A 19,234-nucleotide genomic window follows, 5' to 3' on the forward strand; every position below is an offset into this window, starting at 1 on the left:
AAAACATTATTTGTTACATTTATTTGAAGCTTTTAAAAAATATTACTTCGTCAGTTTACAAGATAGAGGTTGGAAAATACAGAAGGAAAAATGACGAAAAAAGACAGATACGTCAGCTGCTTTAAGTTTAGAAATTTGGTTAACTGTGAATAACTACTTTCTACAGCCACAGAATCTCAATTTAGTTCTTAGACTAAACTCACGTCTTTTCGCTACGAAATCTCTAAATACCCGCCATTGGCACACTTTGTTACATAGAAATTCATGTTCTCTACTTTTATCCGAGTACGACTTCCCGTCATCCCATGCGATGCTCTTTCCCTATTCCATGCAACCTAGCAGTTTCGAGATCAATAGGATAGTGGCATTGGGTGTATACGCTGTTTCCACGAGCGCAAGGGTGATTTATCCTTCTCTCTATTCTTCTGAGAAAAACAAACAAACAACGTCATTTAATTATCTTATTTTTACCACAGAGCAGTGTGTTTTCTGCTAACTACTAAAAGTGTTCAGATGAAGTGACTGATAACGAACTTGTCACAAAGGGTGTGTGCACTTTACTAACTCGTGCAACATGTGCTATACGTAACTCGCGCCGGATTGTGACGAGGTACAATGCAAACCAGGGTATGACTGCTTGATTCAACTAGAAACTCAGGTCAAGCTGGATTATCCTGGTGATTTCATCACTTCAATTAACCAGAAGTCCATCGGACTTTCTCATTAAGACAAACCTCCAAGAAGGAAATCAGACATTGACGTCATATCTGAGCGACTGCTTGAATTTTGAAGGAAAACCATTCTCCAGTGTAGTGAAAGTAAGTAAAGTCATAATTTCTGTCATATATATGTTCGATTTTATTTTACATTTACACAAATAAATGAATGTTATTCATCTTCATAACATACATGAATGCATGCTCAGTTTGGTGTCCAACTTTGCTCATTTAGGTGTTTATCCCAGAAGACAATGCCTTATGACAAAAGAAATATTTTTGGAATGTGCATTGTCTTGCTGTGAAAGACTGTGTTATTGTTTAGAATCCGTTTGAAATTTATAGGCAACGTTATTGTATAGAACGCGTATCCAATGTGCGCACGTGCTTGTTTACATGGGTGTTTTGTAGGTTGAAAAACACAAGTCAGGCTCAAGAGTAATTTAGGTTTCAGTTTTACCCGGATGTTTATTTCGAGATATTATACTGGTATGAATACAGTATTTAAAATGACAGAACAAGTGCTTGTACACAGTATAACTTTGTGTATGATTTAAACAATCTGTCAAAATACGAGTTAAATTCCCACTTGATTATAAGTAAAATTAATAATATAAGAAAATTGTCGCAAATATAAATATACACCATAAAAATATTTGAAACTATTGTTTAAAAAACTAGATAAGACGATCCCGAAATTCATAAAAATGATCTAGATAAATAAAACACCATAACGAGGTAACTAACACTAGTTCAGTTTATAACATTCTTAGTTACTCCGTTAGACATTTCCATTGAGAGGAATATAAAATAAATAAGACTGTAATCACACCTCCTAAGACTACAAGCTACTTTTTTACCTACCTTATCTCGTGAAGTCTTATGGTGTACAACGTATAATTTGGCAAAGTATAACCATTAAGTGCTAAGAAGTAAAACAAAACGCCTCATCATGTCTCGCAATAATTTTAGTTACATAATTATTTATTCTTCTAATACAGGAATTGTGTTAGAAAGCTAATAAATATATTTCAAGTACATAATACACTATCATGACTAGTCGTAATTTGTGAGCTGTACTGTATGTGTATGATATGAAAAAACACATTTAGTTGAATATTTGTTTGTCGAAACATATGCAATAATGAAGTGGTAACATTAGTTTTACTTATTCTTTAAATATAACTATAGCTTATTTACAGGGGAGCAAACAATGTTTCAGGTCCCACAAGCCATGGTTCGAAGGAAACAAAATAATTTTATAAAGTGTGAGGATGAATTTAGAGAAAATAAAATTATTCTTTAACAATTTGCTGTGCGAATTCTAAGAAATCACATTTTTTGATAAATCTTGATCATGTAAAACACGTGAAGGTCTAGAAAGATGATATCTGTCTCGAATAATGAAACTTAGAATGTGCTTATCAAGTTAAGTTTCATAATACGTACGTCTCGAATAATGAAACTTAGAATGTGTTTATCAAGTTAAGTTTCATAATACGTACGTCTCGAATAATGAAACTTAGAATGTGTTTATCAAGTTAAGTTTTATAATACGTACGTCTCGAATAATGAAACTTAGAATGTGCTTATCAAGTTAAGTTTTATAATACGTACGTCTCGAATAATGAAACTTAGAATGTGCTTATCAAGTTAAGTTTCATAATACGTACGTCTCGAATAATGAAACTTAGAATGTGCTTATCAAGTTAAGTTTTATAATACGTACGTCTTGAATAATGAAACTTAGAATGTGCTTATCAAGTTAAGTTTTATAATACGTACGTCTCGAATAATGAAACTTAGAATGTGCTTATCAAGTTAAGTTTTATAATACGTACGTCTCGAATAATGAAACTTAGAATGTGTTTATCAAGTTAAGTTTTATAATACGTACGTCTCGAATAATGAAACTTAGAATGTGCTTATCAAGTTAAGTTTTATAATACGTACGTCTCGAATAATGAAACTTAGAATGTGCTTATCAAGTTAAGTTTTATAATACGTACGTCTCGAATAATGAAACTTAGAATGTGCTTATCAAGTTATGTTTTATAATACGTACGTCTCGAATAATGAAACTTAGAATGTGCTTATCAAGTTAAGTTTTATAATACGTACGTCTCGAATAATGAAACTTAGAATGTGCTTATCAAGTTAAGTTTTATAATACGTACGTCTCGAATAATGAAACTTAGAATGTGCTTATCAAGTTAAGTTTTATAATACGTACGTCTCGAATAATGAAACTTAGAATGTGCTTATCAAGTTAAGTTTCATAACACGTACGTCTCGAAGAATGAAACTTAGAATGTGCTTATCAAGTTAAGTTTTATAACACGTACATTCATGATCATGTCTTCATTCGTCTGCCAACAAGTTTCTTCAAGCTTCACATAAAGGTTCACATTAGTGTTTGCTTCTATCACGGGCATCGAAACCAAAATTTTAACGTTATATGCTCTCAGACTTGCCACTGCCCCATCGCGACATCTCAGTTTAATGAAATCCATTTTACTTGATTGATGGGTTATTTGTGCACTGCCTATTGCGGGTATCGAAATCCTATTATTTAATTATAAGTCCACAGACTTATTGCCGAGTCACTGAGGGGCCTCGTGTCAGGTAGATGAAATCTGTTTTACTTTAGTACTTGATATTCAATACTAATTATTCTTGTTGCGCTGTTATAACCTTCACATAAGGAAAGTAATATATCCTTTTTCTATTTGATATTGTACCCCGCTGATACAGCGGTAAGTCTACAGATTTACAGTGCTAAAATCTGGGGCTCGATTCCTCTCAGTAAACTCAGCAGATAGCTTGATGTAGCTTTGCTATAAAAACACACACACACACGCACACACTATTTGATACTAGCTTCTGTTTAGAACTTATCATAAATTTGCTAAATTAGGTCTAACTTAGTAAACATTAAACAGTGCTTAAAATCATAAAAACAACATCAAGTATAAATATAAAGTGTTGAGCTGCGTTTGGAACATCTTGTGCAGTTAAGAAATGTCACTGTTAATTTTTAACTAAGTTACACTTGTGTTACAATGTATGATGGTAGTTTATTATGTTGTTCCGGATGGGTATAACAATTTGAGTTTGGAACCAGGAAACAGACATCAGAGGTACTCCACTCAATAATGATGTATCTGATAAGTGTTTGGAGTCGCTGTTTCCTCCCACTACTATTTACTGTGCTATGAGAGAAAACGTATTAACGACAATATAATTGTATTTGCTTTTAGCTCCGCTAGGGGTAAGATGAAAACTGAAAAGCGTACATAAGTCCATAAATCTTTGTAGATGCTCTACAAATTCGGATTCATCCAAAAAAGTGGGGAATTATTACTTTCTATTAATGTTTCTAAGTAAAATAATTTACTTCGGCCATGTTTCTTGTTATTTCATTTACATCTAACCTAACAATAATGTGATTTATGCTGCAGCTTGCTGGCTCAGCAGGATGTCTGAGGGCTCATAACGTTAACATTCGTGTTTAGACACCCGTGATGATTAGAGCACAAATAGTCCATTGTGTAGCTTTGTGGTTAATAACAAATAAATAATTTTAAAGTAATCAATGTCGTGACTGGGTATCAACATTTATGTTTAAAGTAATTATTAGACTAATTTATTATGAAAACCTAATTCTTTGATATTCGTTGTTGTGCCTAATAATGAAATCGATTTATGTAGCTACAACGGTTATACCAAATTTCGCGATGAGCCGCTAAAATCTATGATAGATATTTTATACCATTACTCTGAATTCAGGTTTTGATACCCGTGGTGAGCGGAGCACAAATAGCCCATTGTGTAGATTTGCGTTTAACAATAAAACAGATAAACAAAATTTTAAAAATACTTTCTGATAATAATTATCACTATTCTTTACGGCCAACATTTTTATTTTAATGTCTCACAGTTTTTAGTCACAGTCTAATCCAGCTGTATTTTATATTTATGACTTTATTTTTCTGAATAAGTTTTAAATGTATCAAGAACTAAAATCTGAAATAAGTTTTAAATGCATCAAGGACTAAAACCTGAAATAAGTTTTAAATGCATCAAAGACTAAAACCTGAAATAAGTTTTAAACGTATCAAGGACTAAAACCTGAAATAAGCCCACCGACAGCGTAGCTTAGCGATAAGGTTGAGGGTATATAACGGAAACATTCAGGGTTAATTCCCTGTCGTTACCACATCATATAAAGACAATCGTGCTGCTTTGTGTTAAAGAACAAACGGTCTTAAAACAATAAAAGATGAAAATACATCTTTGTTTGGTTGTCGACTGATATTTCTAGCTACAAAAGTTAAAATAAAAACTCCATAAATGCACAGAGTAAAAGAAAAATCGAAATTATTCGGCATTTTGTATAATTCAGTTATAACTGTCTTGTTAAGGAAGAACATAATACTGGAGGAATAAGCTGTTCAATATAATATCGTGATTTTATTGAAAGTCACTAAATTGGGCTCATTGTTACACGAAACGTTTCTATTCATAATATAATGAGTGTGTGAAAGTCACTATGTTAGGCCTCACTCTTATGTATTTACTATGTGTTCACAAATGAATGTTATTTGGTGAACCGATGAATTTTAAGATGTCGATTGGGACACTAATAATACCAACAATTTATCTCATGTGGAAATAGTTGAAACGATGATACATTCATATTTGTTGTGTACAATAAACTACAACATTATTGAACATTTTCTATTGTGTTTTATTACGCAATGTGTGTTTGTGAATAATGGAAATAACTTTGTTTTCATTTATAGGATACGTAATGGCGTGCGTGCGACTCGTAATCCGAGGGTCGCGGGTTCGCATCCGCGTCGCGCCAAACATGCTCGCCCTCCCAGCCGTGGGGGCGTTATAATGTGACGGTCAATCCCACTATTCGTTGGTAAAAGAGTAGCCCAAGAGTTGGCAGTGGGTGGTGATGACTAGCTGCCTTCCCTCTAGTCTTACACTGCTAAATTAGGGACGGCTAGCACAGATAGCCCTCGAGTAGCTTTGTGCGAAATTCCAAAACAAACAAACAAAAAAAGAATACGTAATATTTGTGTCGAATAAAATCCAGCAGGATATGCAAAACCTTTAGCAACATGAAATTCACTGATTGTTTTTTGTTAGATATTTTCGAATCGAGGTAAAGCTGACGACAAAGCAAAAGTTACTAAAATTTACTTTATACGACTCAGCACATAAGTGACCTGTAAACAAGTCATCTTTACCCTACACTGGAGATAGAACTGTGCATTAGTAAAACTGATGCTTGACAAGAAATGCTTGAGTTAACTCATAAACGTCTTCTTTTGTTTGTATGTTGTTTTTTATCTATTGGAACTGCTATGCTTTTTTCTTCTTTATGCTGTATAAAATGCGACTTTCTAATTTTTCCGTTGTCATGGAAGTACCATTGTTGTCAGAAGGTAAAACAATAAAAAATTTGTGGAAACAGATTTAAAACTTTGAACTGTAGGTTACAGTTTTGTTTGTTTTAAATTTCGCGCAAAGCTACTCGAGAGCTATCTGTGCTAACCGTCCCTAATTTAGCAGTGTAAGACTAGAGGAAAATCAGCTATTCATCACCGCCCACCGCCAACTCTTGGGTTACTCTTTTACCAACGAATAGTGGGATTGACATTATAATGGCTCCACGACTGAAGGGGCGAGCATGTTTGGTGTGACGAGGATTCGAACCCACGCCCCTCAGATTAAGAGTGGTGTGCCTTAACCACCTGGCTATGCTGGGTGTAGGCTATGGTTAGAAGATTCGGTCATCCATTATATTCGTTTTAGATGGACTTTTTCACGACACTGTAACTTACTTAACGATCTCTCGTTAAAACAGTTTAAAGTGTCAGCTCCTCGTAGTTAGTCCGTTGTAGGCCTACTTCCTGTTCTTTTGTTGCTAATCGACTTACGGTATTTGATATGAATGTTATTCTACAAATTAACTAGAACAAATATAAGTCACACAGAAAAACATTAAGCCCTTGAAATACGAATACGGCATAATATAATCTGTGTTGCTGTATTACCAACACTAGCATATTAGTAAAGACGCATTATAATGTTTCGGGTCTGGTGATTATAGAGGGCGTTCGACTCGCAGTATGTGGATCACAGGTTCGAATCCCCCTCACCAAACATGCTCAAACAAACATCATGTTTCATTGTTCAGGGTCGCCTGGTATTAATAACGGAACGATATTCCTTCATCCACTAACATTGTGTTGTGGTGCGTTCATTTTTTTTCATTAACTACACTGGCGTAATATTGATAATGCATTAAAATTACTTCGTTAGCCATACCAGTGTAATATTAAAGATGCATTTTTACTGCCTCATTGATTACATTGCTGTCAGATTAAAATGTATTTACCTTACATTATTAATCAACCAGTATAAGCCTCGTTCGAAAATTGCCTGTACGAGTTTAACATAAGGGTAAGCGAACCCACCTCTTTATCGAATTACTAATTGAAAATGTTCCTCAATAAGTTGTTGTAACGCCAGTGTAACACAAGTCATTTGTTCATGGTACCTGCTTTATTGTATTAGCTATCAAGTTACAAACTAATAACGAGTAACTATAGAAATATCGATCGAGCTGCCCCTCCCTCTCACCCTATCAACTCAGCAATTCGTCGGTAAGTTGAAAGGAATACAACGTTAAAAAATTGCGCTTAAATACCCGCGATGAGCAGAACACATGTGGCCAATATGCATATTTGTGCTTAACAACGAAACAAAATAATCAATTAACGTTATTTAATATCAAGTCTAATCTGAAATCTCTAGAGAACGAACTAAGTTCTGGACATTCCTGAAGCCTCGTGCTAATAATGACAACAAGAACCGGAAGTAAAGCTCAGTGCAGTCTCGTTATTAAGACTTATGGAAATGTTAAGGATACGTAATTATGCCGTATTTGCTATCAAGATTTCGTATGAGCTACAGTAAGGAGTGTTCGCGTCTGTTTTACGTTTATGAAATAGTTTAATTACATTATTACCGACGGAGAAAAGCCAGTTCTAATACGTCAACCGCCAAATAGTTTCAGCACAAACGTATTGCTGTACTGTGCAAACGTGTAGTTTTCACCTAAATGGGGTCGTACTTACGCCGAGGTGCAACAAATGTCTGTACAGAATTACAACTAATGGAGAATACAGGACACATAATCTCCTAGTGATAATATTTTATGTAATTATATTGTTTGTGTCATAACTCGACGTGAATGTTGTTGTATTAACCTTAAATAACACTTAAAATTCTTACATTATTAGTTTATTCAGTATACATGTACAAACTGAGGTCTGATGCAGTTAGAGTTTCTTGTAAAAGTATAATTTTGACTCTTCTGTTTTAGAAACAGTGCGTACAAGTGATTAATAAAATGTTAATTTTCAACGCTAGTACAATCATTATTTAACATAAAGTTTGTTTTTGAATTTCGCACAAAGCTACTCGAGGGCTATCTGTGCTAACCGTCCCTAATTTAGCAGTGTAAGACTGGAGGGAAGGCAGCTAGTCATCACCACCCACCGCCAACTCTTGGGCTACTCTTTCACCAACGAATAGTGGGATTGACTGTAACTTTATAACGCCCCCACGGCTGAAAGGGCGAGCATGTTTGGCGCGACGGGGATGCGAACCCGCGGCCCTCAGATTACCAGTCGCACGCCTTAACGCGCTTGGCCATGCCGGGCCTATTTAACATAAAGACTGGAAGAGTGGATGCTTGTTTGTGACAGCATTCTAAGTAACATATTAGTTCATTTATCTAATTTCTATAGCGCATATTGTGTATAGAAGATATTTTAATACTGGAAAAAACGAGCTTATAACATGAAATCGTTGCGTGTGTTTGTTTTTTTTAACTGGGCACTCAACGTTTCACTTTACAGCTTCTTTAGGGGCGTTCTGCTAAAACACAAGCCGTAGCGTCAAAGTTAGGCTACAGATTCGATTATAGTTTATTATTTAAATCATTTGAAGCTTTGTGATTTGTGTTTTGATAGCACGTTCCTGACGAGTTGGTAATTATAAGGTCGTTTATTTATAAGATTAATTTGTTTATTGTTAAGCAAAAAGTACACAGTTGGTTATCTACGTTGCGTTCAACGTGAGAAATTGAACTCCGGACTTTAGCGTCAGAAGCACCGAAGTTTATAGCTGTGCCACTGAAATAGAGTAAAAGAAAATACTAAGTTAGTAAGCGTTGAAGTCTACGGCTATTAATTTTATATGTAAACTGTGTATATATATATATATAATTCTCAACAATGTTTTACTGTGGCATGACAACAGAACTTAATATATAGTGTTTAATGCTGCTTTTATCAACGTTTATGTGTGTCGTGCTATTAAAATAATTTATTTCTAACACATACCAGTGCCATATGTTAGGTGCCTGCTGCCTTCTTTCTGTGTAGTTAAGACACTACATGAGGTACGTAACATTTATTTCAGACCCTAAATTCGATCAGTATGTTTGTTCAAGCAGAACCATTATGACATAACCTTACTACAAGTATACGGTAATTCTAAAGAATAATAAGTGTTCTCATTCTGGTTCATTCAGTTGTGAACAAGAATCAGCGAATAATGTTGAAATTTACATTGTGTAATGACGTGGAAGAATTAGTCTCATAAAGTGGAAAGAATGACCAAATATTACACTTGTCCTAACACTTTTGCTCAGTACAGTATATGTAACGCTAGCAAGAATTAACTTTTCGTAGAAAAACAATTAAAATGGGTTATTGTCAAGTAGTACAGGACTTACGCTGAAATCAGTTAAATTTTACTAAAATAATTGAAATTGAATATTTATTCCAAAAAACCCAGAAATTTCAGTTAGTACCTAATCAAAACAATTAGCCTGAAATAAATAATGGAATAATGGAAAATTATAGCTCTCGTTATTGTCAGCTTAAAAAAATTATTTTCAATTTTCTTAAGTTTAATAAAATTATAATTCTTATTACTCTGAAGTTAAAAAATGATTGTCATTATTTTTAATTTAATGTGCATTCCTTATTGTTATTAATTTGAGATGTAATACAGCAGCGAGCAGACATAATACAGAAACGTTGGTAATTTAGAACATTTTGATATTTTAGGGGTGATATTTATATTAACTGGTTTAGTTGTGATCAAATTCTTCAAAGTGTAGCCACCCTCCCCCCTTCAGTGGCGCAGCAGTATGTCTGCGGACTGAAAACACTAGAATTCGCGTTTCGATATCCGAGGTGGGCAGAGCACAGATAGCCCATTGTGTGGCTTTGTGCTTAATTACAAATAACAAATTTAAATTAAAGATGGTGGTATAGCTGTAAAAGCAAAAGACAAAACACATACCAGGAATAAACGAAAGAGAGACGCATCTTTAACCTGTGTTAACCAGTTCTGGTTGTTAAGTTTTATAAGAATATAAAGTGAAAAGAAACACCTCATAAAAAAAGAAAACACGCAACAGATTAGAAGAAAGAGAGAGCTTTAACTGTATTTATCAGTTTTGTTATCTTGACAAAAACCACACGTTAGAGACAAAGAGAGAGAGAAGTGAGCGGTAATCTATATTAACTAGTTTTATGCCAACCATTAATTAGCTAGGCAACCAGTTCCAGTGCCAATTTCAATGGTTTTCCCAAAGTACATTAAGAACAGAAGATCTCTGGAGTAGCGCCTTTCTGTTACAGCTATCACAAGTTAAAGAAAAAAACACTCACAAGTCTCATTACCGAAGATTTGGTTTGGTTTATTAGAATTTCGCGCAAAGCTACACGAGGGCTATCTGCGCTAGCCGTCCCGAATTTAGCAGTGTAAGACTAGAAGGAAGGCAGCTAGTCATCACCACCCACCGCCAACTCTTGGGCTACTCTTTTAACAACGAATAGTGGTATTGGCCGTTTCATTATAACGCCCCCACGGCTGAAAGGGCGAGCATGTTGGGTGCGACGGGGATTCGGACCCGCGACCCTCAGGTGACGAGTCGAACGCTTTAACCCACCTGGCCATACCAGGCCTTGACATATGAACTTCAAACGTAAGAAATAAAAATATCTGTTTTTGTTAGTTTTGGCTTTATTCACTCTTAAAACTCAACACTTTCAGAAGTACAACTAGTAATATATATTAATGGTATAAAACACTTTAAACAAACATAATTGTAATGTTTTAAATAATCCAACTAACTAACTATTAGAAATGATCATTTTTACTAAGTTTCTTTGAACAGTTATTTGCCCTCTACCACCCGAGACAGCGGTAAGTCTACGGATTTGCAACGCTACAATCAAAGGGTTTTATTCCCCTCAGTGTACAGCAGGTAGTGCAATGTGGCTTTGCTATAAAGAAACACACACACACTTTTATATTGATGTTGTAAGCGATAGGGATAAACGTAGAATGACGTAATACGATGTAATGTGTGTCCCTCACGTGTTTGAAAATAATGTCCCCACTGCAACGTCATTGCCTTACTATGTATCCGGAACTACGGAACGGACGAACCTGGTAAAGAAGTCAGATTAACACACCGAAAACTCTGTAACTGTTACCATTCTGAGTAAAAAAGCTGCGACGGATAACCCTCAGAACACTTCCTTTGTTGCTCACATTTTAGCCATGTGATGAACAACAAAGCAGCAGGAGGTGGAAAGAAAGAGGTTATTGTCTCAGACTCCTAGTGTAGCCTGGCATAACTTATTTGATCTAGTTTGATAACGAATGGCGGACCAGGAGCGTGAACGTCATTATTATTTTGTAGCCGGTCGGATACGCCACGTAGCGTTGTACAAGAAGTCTGACACGGTGTCTTGTAGAGATATCGATTGGCCTGCTTAGAATCAAGCTCTAGACCTTTATTCACGATGAATAATTTCTTGAAGACGCATTTTGATATTTGTACGGCTTCAGATTCGGACTTTGCAGTACGTAGCTTTTATATGTTTAATTGTAATTGTGTGAGCGTTAGCTTTTGTTCCATTAGTTGCTGTTAAGAAATTCTGTTCTGACGTCAATATTTTATAAGTAATATTGTATGAACAATCTAAAGATCCCACAAATTTCTCTTATATCTGTACTTACTCCAAAAGGATTAATTTTATTAAAATAAACTGGCCCAAGGTTAGAGCTTCTATGACAATCAGGTGTAAGAATTTCGCAAAAGTTATTTAACAGATTTTTCTAACTAAAGACAAATTCTGATGAAAATTCTGTCAACTAGATCAAAATATCAAAACAAATATGCATTAATAAAACAACATTATATAATGAACAAACTAGAAATATAGTAACCAGATACTGAGAAAACTAAACCTATAACACTGTGTAACACAAGTTTTGTTCCTGGATAGTATGTGTTATTTCTTAATTGGTTATGTTGTAAAATACAGAAAATGGCCATTATTCCCTTCAAACTTTGCTTCTGTGACCCGGATAATGAAATTTATAAATCAACCTATTTTATATGTAAAAACGGGCAAATTTGCACATTTTCATTTACATATAAGGTCTGAATAAAACAACATATGATCAAGATTTACATGTATTTATACTAAAGTTATACAAAAATGTTTAGACGTGAATAGTTTTTCAAGATTTGCAGCTGTCATGTAAATCACTTTCACGTATCAATCTCCAAATATAGTCTCCCATCATGTTTTCGTTATACGTTCCCAGGTCACAAAAGCAAAGTTTGAAGAGAAAAATAGGTCTTTTGCATTTACTTTAGGCATAAGCAATTGGGAAATAACACTTTATGTCCAGGAACAAGAACAAGTAAAAATTTTGTTACATACTGTAATAATTAAATTACATTAAATTGTCAGCTAAACACTTTGGCTGTTAACGCTAGTTTATTTTTTTCTGTAATGTTAATTTCTAGCTAGTCCCTGAAGAATGAATGCTGCGGTTTCAGTTTTGGTTGTGCGTTTGACTCTGTTGATGATTTTTAATAACTTAAAGTGTTTTATAAGAGACGACCTTGACGTACATTTTACTTCCTTTAGCGAATTTCTAATTTTAAAGGACTGTGTGGTACGTCTAAAGTCTATAACCATGGCAACCTACAAAAACAGTAAATATGTTTGTTTGATAAAGTAGGAGCCATAGTGACCTAAAAAAACAGTAAATATCTTTCCTTTTTTCTTCTTTCATTGATGTTCTGTATACAACGAATTTGTGTCAAACTTTTAAAGATAATTTTATGCTTATGATCATTATATATGAATTATGTACAGGTAAGAGATGAATGTCGCTAAGCCAGGATCTAGATCCTTCTACATATTGCTCCTGTCATTATCTCTCTGCTGTTCAAACAAACGGATCCGCCGCTCATTAATGAACAAGCACAGATAGCCCATTGTGTAGCTTTGTGCTTAACTCAGAACAGAATTAATGAACAAGAGACCATGTAGTAACAGCTTTAGCTGACTCGCAGTACTGACATTACTGATGGCTATTGTGGAGCAAGCACATCTGATGTCTGAAGTTCTGTGAAACAGATAGGTAACGTACTGTGATCTGTTCAGCTATGGACTCTCATTCACGATTTCGGTAAAGGTGAAAATCGTCATCATAATATAAATCTTGTTATAAAGAGCTGCATACAAAAGTAACGTTGTGTTTATATGTAGAATACCCTAGCATGGCCAGGTGGTCAGGATGCTTGATTTGCATTCTGAGGGTCGCGGATTCGAATCCCCGTTACACCCAACATGCTTGCACTTTCAGCCGTTGGGGCATTATAACGTTACGACCAATTCCACTATTCATTGGTAAAAGAGTAGCTCAAACATTGGCGGTGGGTGGTGATGACTAGTTGCCTTCCTTCTAATGCTACAATGGTAAATGTGTTAATTTATGGACGGCTAGCACAGATAGCCCTCGTGTAGCTTTGCGCGAAATTCGTTACAAACAAATAGGTAGAATAGATTCTAGAACAATGTTTCCTAATTACCCGGTGAATCATGTGTGTGTATATATATGTATATATATATATATATATATGTGTGTGTGTGTGTATACAAAACCAGATTCATATACTATATATTTGTAGAATAGCTACACATTATGATATTTTATGTTTTGTATAGGAAAGAATGTTTCTGGTATCATATACTCTCAAATAAAGGGTATTAATATACAGAACAAGATTCATATATGTATATGTTTTTAGAGCAGGTACACATCATGATATTTTGTTTTACTATATGAAAGTGTGTGTCCGGGGACACATGCTCACATTTAAAGTGTATTAATTAAATTCGCTAACGTAAGAACCAATAAATATTTATGATATAAACTTTTTTTACGACTATTATTTTATTAAACTTACGTTACGCATTGTGTAGGTTGTTTACTGCTACTGAAAGCTTTCTAGATAAATATTTAGTTTGAAGACTTGTATTAGTGGTTATCGTAGTTGGAGATAATTTGGAAAATCCATTGAAGAGTAAAGTGCAGGGATTATTTGTCTGTTTGTTTCAGATAATCTCATAAAGCTATATGAGTTAGCCGTCCCTAACTAATTAGATGGAAGCAGAAAGGTTGATACCAGTTACACGTTTTTACTGTTTCTGCTATAAGCTACGATACAATCCAATAACAAGGCATATGTTATTGTATTTACATTTGACGTTCCTGGAGAGTTTGTTTATTTGTTTTAGCGCAAAGTTACATAATAAACTATCTACGCTTTGCCCAATTTAGGAAATCGAACTTCGTATTTTAGCGCTTACACACAGAAGAGTGGGGAAATTTTCTGCTGAAGAAAATGCAAAGAGCCATCTGTCAAATTTAGTGATACCCTAATTGTATAATGGAAGTTAACCAGAGACAATTTGGACAGACCGTTGAACTATGTTTAACAACGTGCTTCGGAGATCTAATTAAAAAAGCAAAATACTTTATTTTCTCTGTTTCTTTCAAGATAATGTTAACTACCCTTCTACAAAATCAGTGTTATACTGAGTATTTCATACACATATATACATGTGTATATGCTTTCTCACTTGCTTACTTAACAAATAAATGAATATTTGAATCAGGGCAGGCTTGCTGGCTGGCAGCAGGATAACAGCCATTAATGTTTTACAGTAATAACTGTATACCTTAAGGATTTGTTTTTGAATTTTGCGCAAAGCTACTCGAGGGCTATCTGCGCTAGCCGTCCCTAATTTAGCAGTGTAAGACTAGACAGAAGGCAGCTAGTATTACCACCCACCGTCAACTCTTGGGTTACTCTTTTACCAACGAATAGTGGGATTGACTGTCACATTATAACGTCCCCTCGGCTTGGAGGGCGAGTATGTTTGGTGCGACCGGGATTCGAACCCGCGACCCTCGGATATTACGAGTTGAACGCCTTAACACGCTTGGCCATGCCGGGCCCACCTTAAGGATATATCGAAAATATTTGCCAATGATTTTATTCTTGATGTATGAAAGTTTTATCATGATAATGTTTATAATGAACTTATTGGGAGGTTTTTTCTCTGTAATTATTAAAATATGTAAACAAAATTTTCTCTACTTTACGAACAAAGTCATTAGATGTTAGCAACAGGTAATTAATTAAGTCAACACCTATTGGCAGATAGTCATATAATACAAGCTCCAGATGTCATTAAGATAACATGAAATAAAGGTACCAATATTAGTATAAAGACAAATAATAAAGACAGTAGACTTCATATGTTAACAAACAACCAGGAGATAAAGGCACCAGATCTCAGAAGACTGTTAGTCACCAGAATTCAAACGTTGGTAGAAATACAGACGTTAGAAGACAGATTGTTCAATAAAGGCATTAGAAGTTATTCGATAGAGGGCTTATAATAGTACCATATGTCAAGAACAGGCAAGTTATAAAAACAATAAATATAAACTGCTGTCAGCCAAAGACGATATCATATCTTAGTGAACATGTTGGTGATAAAAATACTAGATCTTAACAGACAAACATGTGATAAAGTCATTCTGTTTTTATCTGTGAGATAGGTAACAAAAACATCAGATATTACTAGAAAAGCAAGTAATGAAGGTCCTGATGCTTGCGGACAGAGAGACAAAAAAAGCACCATATTTTAACATACAGGTATACAATCAAGACGTCTGTTATTATCAGATACTCAAGTGATAGATACGCCTGAAGATCGGTAGCCAGATAGGTTATATGAAGACACAAGGTACTTATAGATATACAAGTTAAAAAGTCCCATATGTTAACAGACAGGTTAAAATAACATATCGATAGGTTATAAAAGCACTACAGAATACAATGAGATAACGAGAGTATTAGATGTATTATACATTCAGGTAACAAAAGTACTGGACGTCAGTAGATTAGCCAAGTACTGCTGGACAGAAACTTCAGCTTATAATTACAGTATAAAATATTGTGAGTTTTTTCAGTACTTAATACAATATGGTGCCATCTGTGAGCGTCCTACACCCTTATAACCTACTCAAAAGGAATTAAAACTCTGACCCAGCGGATGGACTGGTGCCATGTGAAACATGATGACCATATTCTTTTGCAAGAAGACCGAGAAGAAAAATAAATAAACATTCAAATTCTGTGGTTTTAAATAAAATAAAAGTGTTTGGTTTAATTCTGGGTAATGATTATTTTAATCAATACACACTTAACGTAATAATTAAAACCATGGTTTGCCTACAATTAAATGTCATTCAATACATCTCTGCAAAGAGAACACGACTGAAACATGTTAGATTCAATTCACTGAAAGAAATACCGTTTAAAAGAGCATGCTAATGTTTTACAGCTTTTGCAATGATAAATAATTTATTTAAATGAAGAAAAAACGTTCTGTTGAAAATGAACAAAATGTCAGTAAGTTTAGTTAAGACGAAAGGAAGGAAAAATAATAACAAAATATTACGGTGACAGCATAGAAGTTAATAGAAATTCTACAAATAAGAATTTCAGCTCCATTGTCTAAAAAATCAAAACATACACAGAAGAAAGAGGACTTGTAGACTTCACAGACGTCTTGCAATACTCACCAATTCATGTATTGTTCAAAACCCAGAATTTTGATTGAAAGCGTAATATATAACTCTCCAAGGTTCGAAAAGCTTAACCATGTTTTCGAACAACAACAACAAAGTAAAGAATAGGTTGAAATAAATCGTACTGTGTTTAGAGTAATAAAATACCTGCAACGAGTCGCTTGGAAGAATTCTGGGGCTACTGTTATGTTAGAACTCAACAAGTGCTTTGTCTAGTTTTACGGCGGCCGCCTGTAAGAAATCCCTAAGGAATTTTCTTGTTTTGTGCGAAAGCAAATAGCTTAACTGGAAGCCAGTAAACAGGATTAAATACCACTTTAAGTCTACTGTCTGTAAAACTGTTTTTACTCGGGTATCTGCGTAATCAGATAACCAAAAGAAAAAAATAAACAAGATAGTTTTAGTTAAGTTGTATCGAAAATATTCTGAATAAATGTATGCCCATCTCTCTCTATTCTTCTCGGTGGACACAGCAGATAGCCAAACATGGCTCTGCTATAAGAAAAACACAAACACGTTTCAAAATAAATATCCAAAGTTGATGTTTCAACTGCTTATTATAGATTTTTCAATTTATATACCGTTCTTCTAGAACAAACTTAATAACTGTCCGAAATGCGTTTCACAGAAACATAAGGAAATGAAAATGCTTAGCTGAACAGTCATGAGTTTAAATCAATAAAAAACATAAAAAATTAGAAGATTTTGAAACTTTTCTATTTAGTAAAATGCTTAATCTATTAAGAAAATGTTTAGCTAGTTTTAGTGATAAATTAGTCTGACAGACTACATAACTTGGTTGTGCGAGTGTGCGTGTGTTTTCTTACAGCAAAGCCACCACATCGGGCTATGTGCTGAGCCCACTGGTTGTGAGAAGAAAAACGTGATTGAACAAGAAATATCGGTGATCGAACGAACAGTTTGCTATGAAGTGGTGGTAATCAAACGAAAGAAGACAAGACGAAAGACAAAAGTAGGAAGAGGTGGCAGTTAGAGGAAGAGAAATGGACATTGGAGGAAGTATAGAGGTCGCATCTCATTATAAATGGATAAGGATCACTAGAGACTGGAACACATCGTTGGACCAGAAGTTTCTGAATAAATAATTAATATATATATATATACACGTGGTACTTTTGACTATATATAAAATTGACTACGAGTTTTTGTATTAATATCAGCAAACAGTCAGATTTTACAAAATTTAACCATTTTTCTTATGTCTGCCTCTAAAATATGGTGTTATAGAGAGTCGTGCATTATAAGTTTTGAAAGTCACAAGGTGTCTTTTTATTATTCTTGTTGAACCCGAAAATTTTACTTTAGAAATAAATAAATAATCAGTCCTCGAATTATTTAACTTGTATTCAGAAATGGCACCCGCAATAGCAGATTTTGTTAAAATTGACGGATATTGAACAGTTTCACACGGTATTATGAGCTTGGTTAACTTATAAATGTGTAATAAACGAGCTTTGTAGTCACATTAAAGTTAACCCTAAAAATTCTGTAGTGATAAAAATAGCTACAAAGTAAATAGTCATTGAGTAAAAAATATTCCCAATTCCTTTTAAAGTCTGATTATAATATTTACAGAATAATTTTATTATAAATACCGTAAGCAGTTAACAAGATGAAATTTATCCTCTCTATTTTATAATCATTGCATTTACCTTACCCCCCAAAAAAAAAAACAACAAGAAAACCAACCTTATCAATACTTTCCGTTAATCTACATGTATTTTCTTCTATTTACATGTTAACGAAGCCTTAATAACGTGTTCTTTAAAGGTTTCGTTGGCAGACAGATAGCTTGGAAGCCCTAGAATATAATCAGAAGATTTCAGAAAAATGTGAAGTTATTCTTGGGAAAACAAACAAGCAGAATGCTCCTTATCTTGTAATGGAATATCATTTTCAAATTTAGGCTTGGTGTTTGAACTCTGAACAGCATTTCAGGTACAGGTTGAGATTAGCAGTCTAAAGATCAGGTGTACCGTCTCTAATTTTGAACTATTGACCAGAGGACGACAGCTAGCCATCTTCTAAAAGCGAATAACGTGATTGACTGTCACTCTTATAATGCAGCCACTGTTGAAACAGTGCAGCGATGTTGAATAGCAGCGTAGCTCAGATCCTTATGTCTGATACATAGATCGGCAAGGTTAGCCACTAGTGCCAAGTTAAGGTTCTCCATTCAACGTTATGAAACATTTCTCTGGGCTTTTTCCCGTTTATAACACCTCCAAGTATGATGGAATATATTGTTATTACAATTTACAGCTTTTACAGTAAGTAAAATTGGTTTCCGAACGGATATGACGTTTTGATTACAAGCGCCATCATTTTCAGTACTGTAATGGGAACATTATACCACTTCTATAGACTAAACTTACTTACTGTAAAAGCTGTAATTATAATAAAAGGTACTTTAT

The 19,234-nt window shown here is 34.4% G+C and overlaps 1 protein-coding gene across 1 annotated transcript in view; it reads left to right on the top strand.

The window, feature by feature from the left end:
- Positions 1–346: 346 nt before the first annotated feature.
- Positions 347–19,234, top strand: part of LOC143229278 (sodium/calcium exchanger 3-like) — a 113,754-nt gene continuing 94,866 nt past the window's right edge. Inside the window, exon 1 of the mRNA XM_076461404.1 lies at positions 347–818. The gene's annotated coding sequence lies outside the window, so the exon portion shown is untranslated. The remainder of the gene's footprint in view (positions 819–19,234) is intronic.

This window comes from Tachypleus tridentatus, chromosome 1 (assembly GCF_004210375.1).
Source record: "Tachypleus tridentatus isolate NWPU-2018 chromosome 1, ASM421037v1, whole genome shotgun sequence".
In the NCBI taxonomy this organism is placed as follows: domain Eukaryota; kingdom Metazoa; phylum Arthropoda; class Merostomata; order Xiphosura; family Limulidae; genus Tachypleus; species Tachypleus tridentatus.